We start from the raw sequence: 11345 nt of genomic DNA on the forward strand, positions 1-11345 counted from the left end.
AAAATATTCAGACTTGTGGATTCCTTCAGTCCCTTGTTCAAATTCCTCCTAAGACACAACTCCACAATGTGTTTCATGATCTGTTCTACTTTCCCACAATCACACGCTGTGCTATCCTTGTCGCGCCATTTGAATAATAAAGATCCTGCACATCTTCCCTGCCCTGTCCTGATCCGATTAATTGTTGTCCATTGGTTTCTTGGTAGAGACATTCCTTCTATATTTTGGTCGGGTCTAGTAGTAAGATCTTTATTTGTAATATGTGTTTTTGCCCATTCTTCATTCCATGATTTACTATAACTAAATTGTGTGTTGATTAAATTCTTTGCTGTTAAGCCAGGTGGCTTTCTGGATTTTAGTCTGTTTATAGGTTTATCCCTTAGCATTTGAAACAGTAGTGATCTTTTGTAGTTTAGGCATGAAGTTATAGTGTTGACTAGAGCAGCGATTCCCAAAGTGTGTTTGGCGGAACCTAAGGGTTCCGTGGGATAATCTCAAGGGTTCCGCCAAATGTATGCGTAAATATTGAGAAAATTATTTTATATTTTATTTGGGAAAAAACGTTACTATAGTATAATATTGCTATAAAATATTCGTTTAACGGATATTGGGGTTCCATGAAACACGGAACTTTTTCTTAAGGGTGCCGTGGTCGTAAAAGTTTGGGAACCGCTGGACTAGAGCCTCTTTCTTCCGAATGTGGGGTGGTGCTATATTTGTCAGCACTGGGAGCCACGGTGTTTGGATTGTCTTTACCGTGCCGCTAATAATCCTCATTTCATTGTTGAGTTCAGAATCTATCCGAGTCACGTGTGCACTATTGATCCACACGGGGGCTCCATATTCAGCTGTGCTATAAACAATAGCCATTGTAGCTGCCCTAAGCGTTATTGCATTAGCTCCCCATCCTGTACCTGCAAGTTTCTGGATGAGATTTACACGAGATTTCACCTTCTTAGCACTATTTTCTATGCAGTGTTTCTATGTTCGGTCTAATGTTATAGGTACCTAAGTATTTTGGAGTGAATATCTTTTAAAATAATCGTTTGAGATAAAATCGTTAATTTACGAATAAATAATATTCGATTTCGTCAACATTTATAAACTTCATAAAAAACTATCATAATAAACTTATATGGCTATACGCTCAAATGATTCCTTTTTTCCTATAAGAACAACTTATGAAGTTACGAGGAATCTTGTATTACATTTTCAAGCCAAATAATATTTAAATGTTATGAATTTTTAACTATAAGTGAGTAATTAGTGTACAAAATAATTTTCAATTTTTACGACTGTCATTAAAATTTGATTTTATTATTATGTTATAAATATTATAAACAATCATCTATTAATAATATGATATATTAGTAATATAATATAATAATGTCATTATTATTTTTAATTTGTCTTTATACCTTGTATATTATATAGTATACGCATATACCTCTCATCACCACTATATTACTAAACGTTTATTTTATTCACAACTATTAAATATTTAGCTTGCTAGGTAAGTGGATAGTTGAGATCAAAATAATTCAATTTTTTAAGATATAATACAAAATATAATTATAATTATACTTGGTATTTGAATTGCATAAAGCATAATACACGTTTTGCTATAATATTTCAATTATAATTTATAATTATTTATTATTATAATCTCAATTATAAAATACTAAATAGTAACAGCGGTAGGTATAATACGGCATAAGGCATATTAATTTTCAATAAAATCATACACTAATTTTCTACTGAAATCGCACTTAACTTTTTCAAGTCAATAGACTAATATAAAATGATCACTTTGTGTTCCACTAACGTCCGCCATGTTTAGGTTTTAGGTAACGCACCTCAATGTTTGATTTGATGATTTGATTTTGAGTTCTTACTTCTTAGATTCTTAGTTCTCAGCATCGATTTATTAAATATTTATAATACAACTCCTGCAATAAAAAATTACGATTTTTATCGAGATCGAGAAATTTCGCAAATTATTTTGTAGTTAAAAATGCATAAAATATTTAATAAAACCTACATACAATCATACCTAATGCCAGGTCAATACAGAGTATGATTTTTGTTTTGCTTCTGTTTTTAAAAATAATTTAGATATTGTCCATGTGTTGGGAAAAGTTGAGATTATATGTTTGGTTTTGTCCTTTGTGGACAGGACATAAGATCTGAAAATTGAATATAAGGTTCCTCATAAGTTGTTATTATAGCCATTTAAAAGTATTAAAGATGTTCATAGGCACCATTTTTATATGGATTTGCAAAAAAAGTTTTTTTTTATTTGTATTTTGCAGAAAAATCTGAAAAAAATGTCTATAGGTATGTCTATAAATAGCTAAAAGTGTATAGAAAATGCTATTATAAATAATTGGTGAAAATGTCAAGTATCTTTGGTTATTAATTTTTTTTAGTTATACCTATATACAACAAAATATAAAAATATTTAACATTTTATTATAATATTTTTCAGAACCTGCAGGGTTTGCATAAAAATTTAAATTTTTCCTTACTATTTATTTTTATTTTTCAATTATTAATATTACAGGGAATTTCCAGTACAACGCTTAACTGTACAGCAGATATGATGAGTTACCGACTTACTCCCTTTTTGTTCATTAAATTTTGTTTTTTAGTCCTTCATGTGGTAAAATAAAAATAAACCAGAAAATAGTTGATAAATTCCTGGTAATTAGAATAAAAATCTCGACAAAAAGACGCCCGATAAAAAGCCAGGGGTCCAAAACTCTGATATTTATATAAAAATATAATTTCAATTAATTCAATTAACTTTTATAAATATTTTATTAATTAAAAAAAATATATGTACATTAAGAATGTTAAAAATTTAAGATTTAAGTAATAAAATATAAATAAAAAGATGCCAAACGACTGCAAGTAGCTATATAGTGTTATCATTTATCAAGCGACAAGCAACCTTTTTAAGTACTAACTACGCCTGACGTTGATTAACTTCAGTGATCAGACTTTATCCAGACTTATATATTATGGTCGTCTTACGTTTGTATTTAACTTAATAGAATATAATGTAATTTATATTTCAGAATAAATTTTATTTGAAATATTATTCCGACGACTTATAATATGACCTAGGTACAGATAAAAACACAATATAGTATACTTACTGAACATAATTCTTTGTATTTAGATAGTATAAAATTATACGTAATTGTTACATTTTTAATGCAATAGAAACATGTGTTAAAATTGCTTATATAAAATTTTAAGATATCATAAGCGGACGTCTTGTAGGCTCAAGAGTTGATATCTTCTAAACTGTTAATTGTTATTGATATTTTTAAGCGAGTTATGAGCATTTATAAACTGTAATATTTTACGTTATTATATAAGTTATAACATTCACTTAAAAATTAAAATATAATCATACGATATGTCCTAGATAATATTCCTAGGTAATTTTAAATTTATGTGATAATAGGTCAATCACTATTTATTACTCCAATATATAAAAACATAGTTATATGGATTCTTCTTAACGTGACATTTGTTATGTTATTATAATTTATAGTAGACGGATATACAACAGTGGTGGGTTGTGGGCATGACATCCTCTTATAAGAATTAAAATAAGTAAATTGAATATTATTGTTTGTAATATCTAATACATACTATATCTACTCATATATTATATAGTTAATTATAATTATAACTATTGACTGTGTAAAAATAAAGTAATTATAATAGTTTTTACATTTACAGTGCAATACTGCAATCAGCTAAGAGAACAATACCTACTCAATAAAAGTACCTGTAACAACAACCCCAGTGGGATTGATCTTGAACAATCGAATTATTTTAAAAGTAATTATTATATAATGTATAGGTGTAGGTTTTTACTGTATTAAACTATTATAGTATTATGTAATTGCATAACGAGTCAAAACTATGTTAAAGATTATAATTATTATTATATGACCGGGAGAAAATAGGTACTAACTCAGTCCTGCTTATTTTTTGTAAATTAATTCAATGTGCAATGCAGTTACCTATTATATAGTATATACATTAAACATTCCTCTTATTTAGATTTAAATCCACTGAATTTATTAATTAAATTTTTATGCAAAAAAATGTGATGATAATTTAAAAAAACTATAATTTTGGTTTGCGATATGTAGGATGTAAGTACCTAACGCATACGAAATAAATAAATAATTTACAGTTGTGTACACACAGTTTGAATATTATCGTGTATTCTACATAATATCTGCAGAGAGCTAGCAACAATCCAATAATAAATTAAAAATTTTAAAAATGGTTAAATTTAGATCCTTGAGATATTCACCAAATGTTTATATTACAATTCTATAATATACATGATGTGCAAAACGTTAAAAATATTTTGACTCTTATATTGACCTATATATAATTATAGACATTTCCTAAATTGTATTGCTAAAAATGTCAATAAAAAAAAGTGAAAGTCGATCTGCTGTACAGAAGGTTACAAGTGGGTCATTAAATGGATGACGTTAAATTTGAATTCAATGATATAAAATCAGTGTATTCTTACGATTCGTAACGAAGACGGTCTTTCAGATTATAATATTACTTTATAATATAAAATATATTATATTTGATGAAATTATTGTAAATCTAGTGTTGGAACTTGGAAAGAACCGACGGTCATGTGTGTAATTTTTAGTTTTAGGTAAAACTTGATAAATTGATCATTAGGTACATATGAATAAAATATTAAACCAACTAATCCTTAAATAAATAAATTAAATAATGCTATATTGAATTTTGTACCTATGAATTTTTCAATGTTTGGTACTCCTAAGTACCGCCGGGTGACAAAGGGTAAAGATAGAATCTATCCGAACCTACCTAATCTATCTTAAGAGGACGTGATACCCGCATGTGTTGTCTCCGTCTTACAAGTGCATAACATAGCAAATTATACGCAAAGCGAGTTATGAGTACTTTAAAATGTACAAACAATTTACAAATTTAAAATATTCATAACTCGCTTTAAAATTAAAATACAATAAAAAGCCCATGAGGCTGTCTAGATAATAATCTTATCTTTAGATTTTATAAGAGGTCAATATTAGCCACCGGTCGCACGTAGCGAGTGGGGGAATTTACGGCGGCGACTAGATGGTAGAGTGGGAGAAATTTGGGTACGAAACTGCGGAGCTCGGTCATTTGGATGCGCGAACGAGTAGCGTTCTTAGAGTGGCACTTGTATAGTTTTTAAGCTAACGGAGCTACACGTGTTCTGCCTTGCGTATAATTTGATATGTTATGCACTATTGTAAGACGAAGACAACACATGCGGGTATCACGTCCTCTTAAGCCGTAGTCGACTGGCAGCGCCAAGTATGACACGTAGTACCTGCGCTAGTACGCACCAAAACTGAGCCGTGACAATCGAATCCTCACGCCATTCTGCTTTGACAATATTTTTAATATTTTAAATATTGTTTTATAAAATACAGCATGTATTACTCAGGGTCCAGGGATATAGTGTAGCTTTCTGATTGTAAAAAAATGTTAAAACCGGTTTAGTGGTTCCGGAGATTACCCCGAATAAACAAATAAATTTACCTCTTTATAATAAAAGTATGAATTTAGATATAGATAAATAGAAGTATAACACGTCATTTAACATACGAAATAAACAAATTGCGGTTGTGCTCACGCACAGTTTTTATATTATCATGTTTCAAGTATATAGATCCATATTTTACAAACATCAAATATTTACTTAGTTGTTCATTTATAAACACTAAAGTATTATAGGTATTTTACTTGGTCAGAAATTAGTAATCTAATATTCTTTATAAGGAAACATTGATGGTCGTTCTTTGTAGTTATCTGAACAGCAACTATGATATTTTATTATAAAGTTTTAATAACAATAACTATGATATTCATTATAAGTTGTAGTGGTATTAAAGTAAAAGGTAATGATGGTTTTGTATATTTTATATTAAAATAAGAATTAATTTGAAGTAAGAAACATATCACTAATATTATAATATATAAGTTAATATCAAGAAAATCTAAATTTTGATAATTCTACTAGGTGTACTTATGTTTTTATATAATGTAAAATTAATTAATTAAAATAAATTATTAATTCTAAATTTCCTTATCTATTATATAGGTAATACTATCAGGTATATTAAAGATAAAATTATTTTAATTTCCATGCGATGGTTTTCATTATAACAAATCAATCAAAAACAAATCAGAATTAACAAATAATTAAATTATGAGCTATACGATAGACAAAATGTACCTATATATATATTTTTTGAAATTCCGCCATATATTCAACACAAACAAATTTTAGTGAACTATACGCTAACATAGCTAGAGTATGAACACGTATGGTTGAATTGTTGAACCTAACCATAGCTTTTGATAATAATTATAATAAATTAGGTCTTTATTTTTAATTAGAAAACTCTTAAATAAGCAATAGTATTATAGCTACCTATATTTTATATATAGCTACATAACATATAGAAGATTACGTTACGAATTAATTATAAGTTTTTATTTTTATTTTTTAATGTTAAAAAAAAAATTCAAATTATATTAAGTATTTTTTAAAACTACTATTTGTAAATTTAGTTTTTAGAAAAATAAGTAAATTTTAAAATATTTACTATCCATATAAATTTCATAACTATTTTTTTGTATCGAATACTTGTACAGATTTTAAATTTTAAATTTTTCAGGTCTTTTAGACTATAATAACTAATATATATCTACGTTTTAATTCATTCGACAAACGTCAAACACACATTACATTTCAATGTCATTATATTTATTTAATTCAGTTATTTTTTATGTCTAGACTGCGATGGTAAGCGACTTTATACTAGAATATAAAAAATTTTACAATTTATATCTATACAAAATAACCATTATATAGCAGAACTTGGTCTATATTTAATATTTAAATCTGTATTATGCAACAAACTTCAGATCTATCCATTGATATTGCACTTTTAATAATGATCAATCATTAAGGTTCTGATCGATCCAATAAATATATTGATTTTACATTGATAATATGTGTGTATTATTTCTTTTATATTTTTTTTGTGTCCATCATAAATAAAAATTCAAAGTAAATTTAGTAGATATTGGTGGGGGGGGGGGGGGTCGGGGGTATGGTGTGGCACCTACATTTTGCTAAATAATATGTGTCGTTGGGGACACTGTACCTAATGTGTAATGAATATGATAAATTAGAATAATTGAATTCAATGATATTATACATTATTGTATTAATATCATAGTATATGAAAAACGATTTTAACCGAAGACAGTTTGTCAGCCTGTATTATCTACTAAATATAATTTTATCTAGGTATAGGCTATAACTTATAAGATATATTTATATTGCCGATGAATATTATTATAATTAAACTAATAATCAAAGGATAAGTTAATTTTGGCCGTAAACATTGTATTTTAAAATGTCATTATATATGTAGAAAATATAAATTATAATACATACCTACTTCTAAAGTTCCAAGTAGGTACCCATGAGTAGGTATCTAAAATTTATATATTACAAAAAAATAACTACATTTGAAATTGTATTTATTAATAGGTTATAGGAACCTAACTATAAGATAATATGTAAACTTGTGTGATTTGGATAAATGTTGTTAACGTTTTAACTTTAAATGCTTATAAAAACTTATGAGGAACCTTGTACCTACTAAATAGTTTTGACACACCGAAAAAAATGTGGTCGACATTTAATGAAAAATATGTTGCGATCGAGTACATAGTACATAGGTACTCATGATAAATTATTTTTATGTGTAAACAAAAAAGATCTAAATGTTTTTTTGTGAAACAGGTTATATATTGCCGTATAAAAAAATTGAATAATTCAAATAAAAAAGCACTATGTGCAGCGCAATTTCGCCACATCTGGCAACAATCGTCGCTATTGTAACGAATTTTCGTGACGGTTGGAAGGAGATACTGTAAGGTATAATATTATATTTTATAAACATGACCAAAGCCCCACCCAACAAAACTCACATATAATACGAAATCTGAAGTTGGTTTAATACTCAAATCAAAAATTCGCCTCTGTAAATTTTCTAATTTGAAAAACATCCATACCTATAACGTCATAACAGGCTTCTTTACTACGCAGCGACTACAAATTATAGATAACGTGTGCAATTTACTTTCAACGCGTAAGAAAATAACGGCGAGGCTGATATACTTATACACATAGGCTAAGTAATTCAAAGGAGTACCTACCATTCTTCAAAAAAACTTAATACTGCCTCGGGCGCATAGCTCATAAAAACAACATTTTTGCAATATTACTAATTAAAATAATTTTTCGAATTATAAATTATAGCTAAATATTTTGAATATTCTAACAAAACAGATTTCTAAGGCTTATCACACACTCTAAATTCTTTCAATTGGAATGAAATTTTAAACAGTTCAGACATTAATGTATAGCCATTTCATTATGCATTTATTCAACACAATATAACACTCTCATTCATTTATTTGTTTCAAAAGTAATTCTGAAAAATCCAATTTTCCCTCTTTGTGTAAGTCTAATCCGTAAATATAAAAGAAAATAAATCATACAGATTTTAAACGTTATAAAAATTAAAAACCCTAATGAATATAACATAGGTATTTAAACTTTTACGACATATAATAAAGACTGAATCTCTTATCGCATATAAATATATAATAATTAGATATCTTAATCTATATTCGTGTTCAATCACATTTGTTATTAAAACCCAAAGCGTTTTAGGATTTTCATACGTTCTAGAAAACGAGAAAACTCCAATGATGTGACACCAAATTTTGGCCAGGGTATTGCCAATCTTTTTAGAAATTATTTTAGCTTTGTTTACATTATTTTCTAATATTAACACACACAAATCAACTAGTTCTTTCTTTCAAAACACTGTACTTAAATTGAAATAATAGGTATACAATTTAAGATCTGTTATTAAAGGATTAATTCTTCTTGAACCTAATTGCACATTTGGCCCTGATGGAATATCTCCTACAGTTTTACGTAATTGTCGTTATTCATTAGCAATATTTTCTATTATTACCTCTCCCTGCTTCTATTTCTTTTTCCACAAATTGAAAATCTAGCTTTATTCCCTTATTTTCAAATTTCAAATCTGGTAATATCAAATGTCAACAACGTTCTGTTCCAAAGCTTATTGTTGCCTTTCCAAATCAGTGCCTATCAGTTTTAATTGTTCCTTTTTTTTATAGGGAATGTGTTTCTGGGTTAAAAAATATTTAATTTAACCTAGGCACCTATCTATAGTTTTTAACAAAATTAATTTTCGTTATTTGTAATTCAAAAATAGTGTTTGTCAAGACTCAAAATGTTTGAGTATATTAGTATATTTTATACACAATGACATTTTAAAATACTTGTATATTGATTATGAGCTATTTCCTATTTATATCACTAACCTACAGTCCTGTAAAGTATTTAAGTAAAAGTATTTGAGTAAAAGTATTCAAATACTTTTTTAAGTATTGAATAACTTTTTAAATACTTTCAGCATGAAGTATTTTGAATGGTATTTTAAATACTTTTTTTTGTATTAAATACTTTTTGGTATTGAATACTTTGGTTTTTATTTTGAACATTTTATTTTTATTCGAAATAATTGCTTGAAAAAATATTATTGTCAACTACAATAATATTTAATAGTTTTATTTTAAAAAGTTATTGAATATTGAATAACAATATTCCCTTTAAAACTATTAGATAACTATTAGATTACCTACTACCTATGTGTTTATATTACGATAATTAGAAACCCACTTTAAAAACCAAAAGTATTTGAAAAGTATTCCAAATACTTTTTCAAAGTATTTGAGTAGTATCTTAAATACTTACAAAAAATGTATTTGAGTATTTACTCAAGTACTTTTTAAAAGTATTCTTTACCAGACTGCTAACCTATTCTATTACATAGTCTGTACCTAGTTAATAACAATAATATATTACAATAAAGGCAAACAATAATTCATCTTATCAAAACTCGCTTAATATAACCTTAACATTTCACACAATCATAACAGAGTTGTACTCCTTGACGAGGTATCTACTCATGACGTTTACTGTACAGGAGAGTGGATATCTAATTTCCCGCTTTTTTTCTTTATGACACCACACGCACCTGGTAGACAATAGTGTATACATATATATATAGTCCTAGAGGTTAGAACTAAGTTGAATTATTTTAGATTATTATTTATTTGATATCAATACATTTTATGAATAATTTTAATGAAATAATATTAACTTTGTTAATATAATATTTTATATGTTATAAATTTCAAACAGAATACATAGAGAAAAATGGATTTTCAAGTATGTATAAGCTTAAAAAAAAATGTGTAATTGTAAATTGAAATTGTAATTAGTTAATCAATTAGTATTTATATAACTTGGTCGATTGACGAGTCAGTACCTATGTATCATAAAGTAACAATAAACGTTTGATAATTTAAATGTATAGATGTTTTTGGATTTATAAACTACTGTTTTGCAATGCAATTTGGTGAGTAGTTTGGAGTAATAATAATCTATTTATTAAAAGTATGTAAATTATCGTTTGTATCGTTTTTTTTTTTGGTTTTTATAATTATAATATAATTATACATTTTAATGCGTTTTTAAGAGGACGATTTTTCCGATATTTTTATTTTCAATTAAAAACACGGGAATGTAAAATATCACAATTTAAAAATGCGCAAATCTCAATTGAAAATTAAAATATCGAATAAAAGTACAGATAAAGTTCTTTCATAAAAGTTTGAGAAAGGTCAATTCACTCTTATATCAAAACACTATTGAAACTAGTAAACAAAAATTTGTTAAGTAGTACGTATGTAAGACGGATACAATAAATGCATGGATAGCATCTGCTAACCTAACCTAACCTAACCTAATCTTACCTACACCCACATATTATGTTGTCTCCGACTTACAAGTGCGTAATATTTACGCTCAGTGATGATCCAGCAGTTTAGGTCTATTAGTTTAAAAATTAGAGCGAATCGACCGATTATGAAACTTGATGTTAAGAACATTATCTGTGTTCGTATGTCGGTGTTTTACGATGGTTAAAATTTTTTAGCAAGTTAAGCGTATACGTATAATTTAGCGTAAATTAAAAATGTTCATAACTCACTTCTAAACTTAAAATATTTTGCATAATAATATGTATAACAAGTAAAATTTCAAAAGTAACTTTTAAGTGATTTTGTCTCAATACCACATCGACTTCCGC

General features: G+C 27.1%; 1 long non-coding RNA gene across 1 annotated transcript; it reads right to left on the reverse strand.

Annotated features, from left to right (window-relative positions):
* Positions 1–1672: 1672 nt before the first annotated feature.
* On the reverse strand, positions 1673–7694 carry LOC115033712. Its single transcript, XR_003839014.1, has 3 exons — positions 7541–7694; positions 2054–2186; positions 1673–1949 (listed from the first exon to the last, which is right to left on the reverse strand). It is a non-coding gene; the product is annotated as an uncharacterized LOC115033712 (long non-coding RNA).
* Between the last annotated feature and the right edge of the window lie 3651 nt (positions 7695–11345).

This window comes from Acyrthosiphon pisum, chromosome A1 (assembly GCF_005508785.2).
Source record: "Acyrthosiphon pisum isolate AL4f chromosome A1, pea_aphid_22Mar2018_4r6ur, whole genome shotgun sequence".
In the NCBI taxonomy this organism is placed as follows: domain Eukaryota; kingdom Metazoa; phylum Arthropoda; class Insecta; order Hemiptera; family Aphididae; genus Acyrthosiphon; species Acyrthosiphon pisum.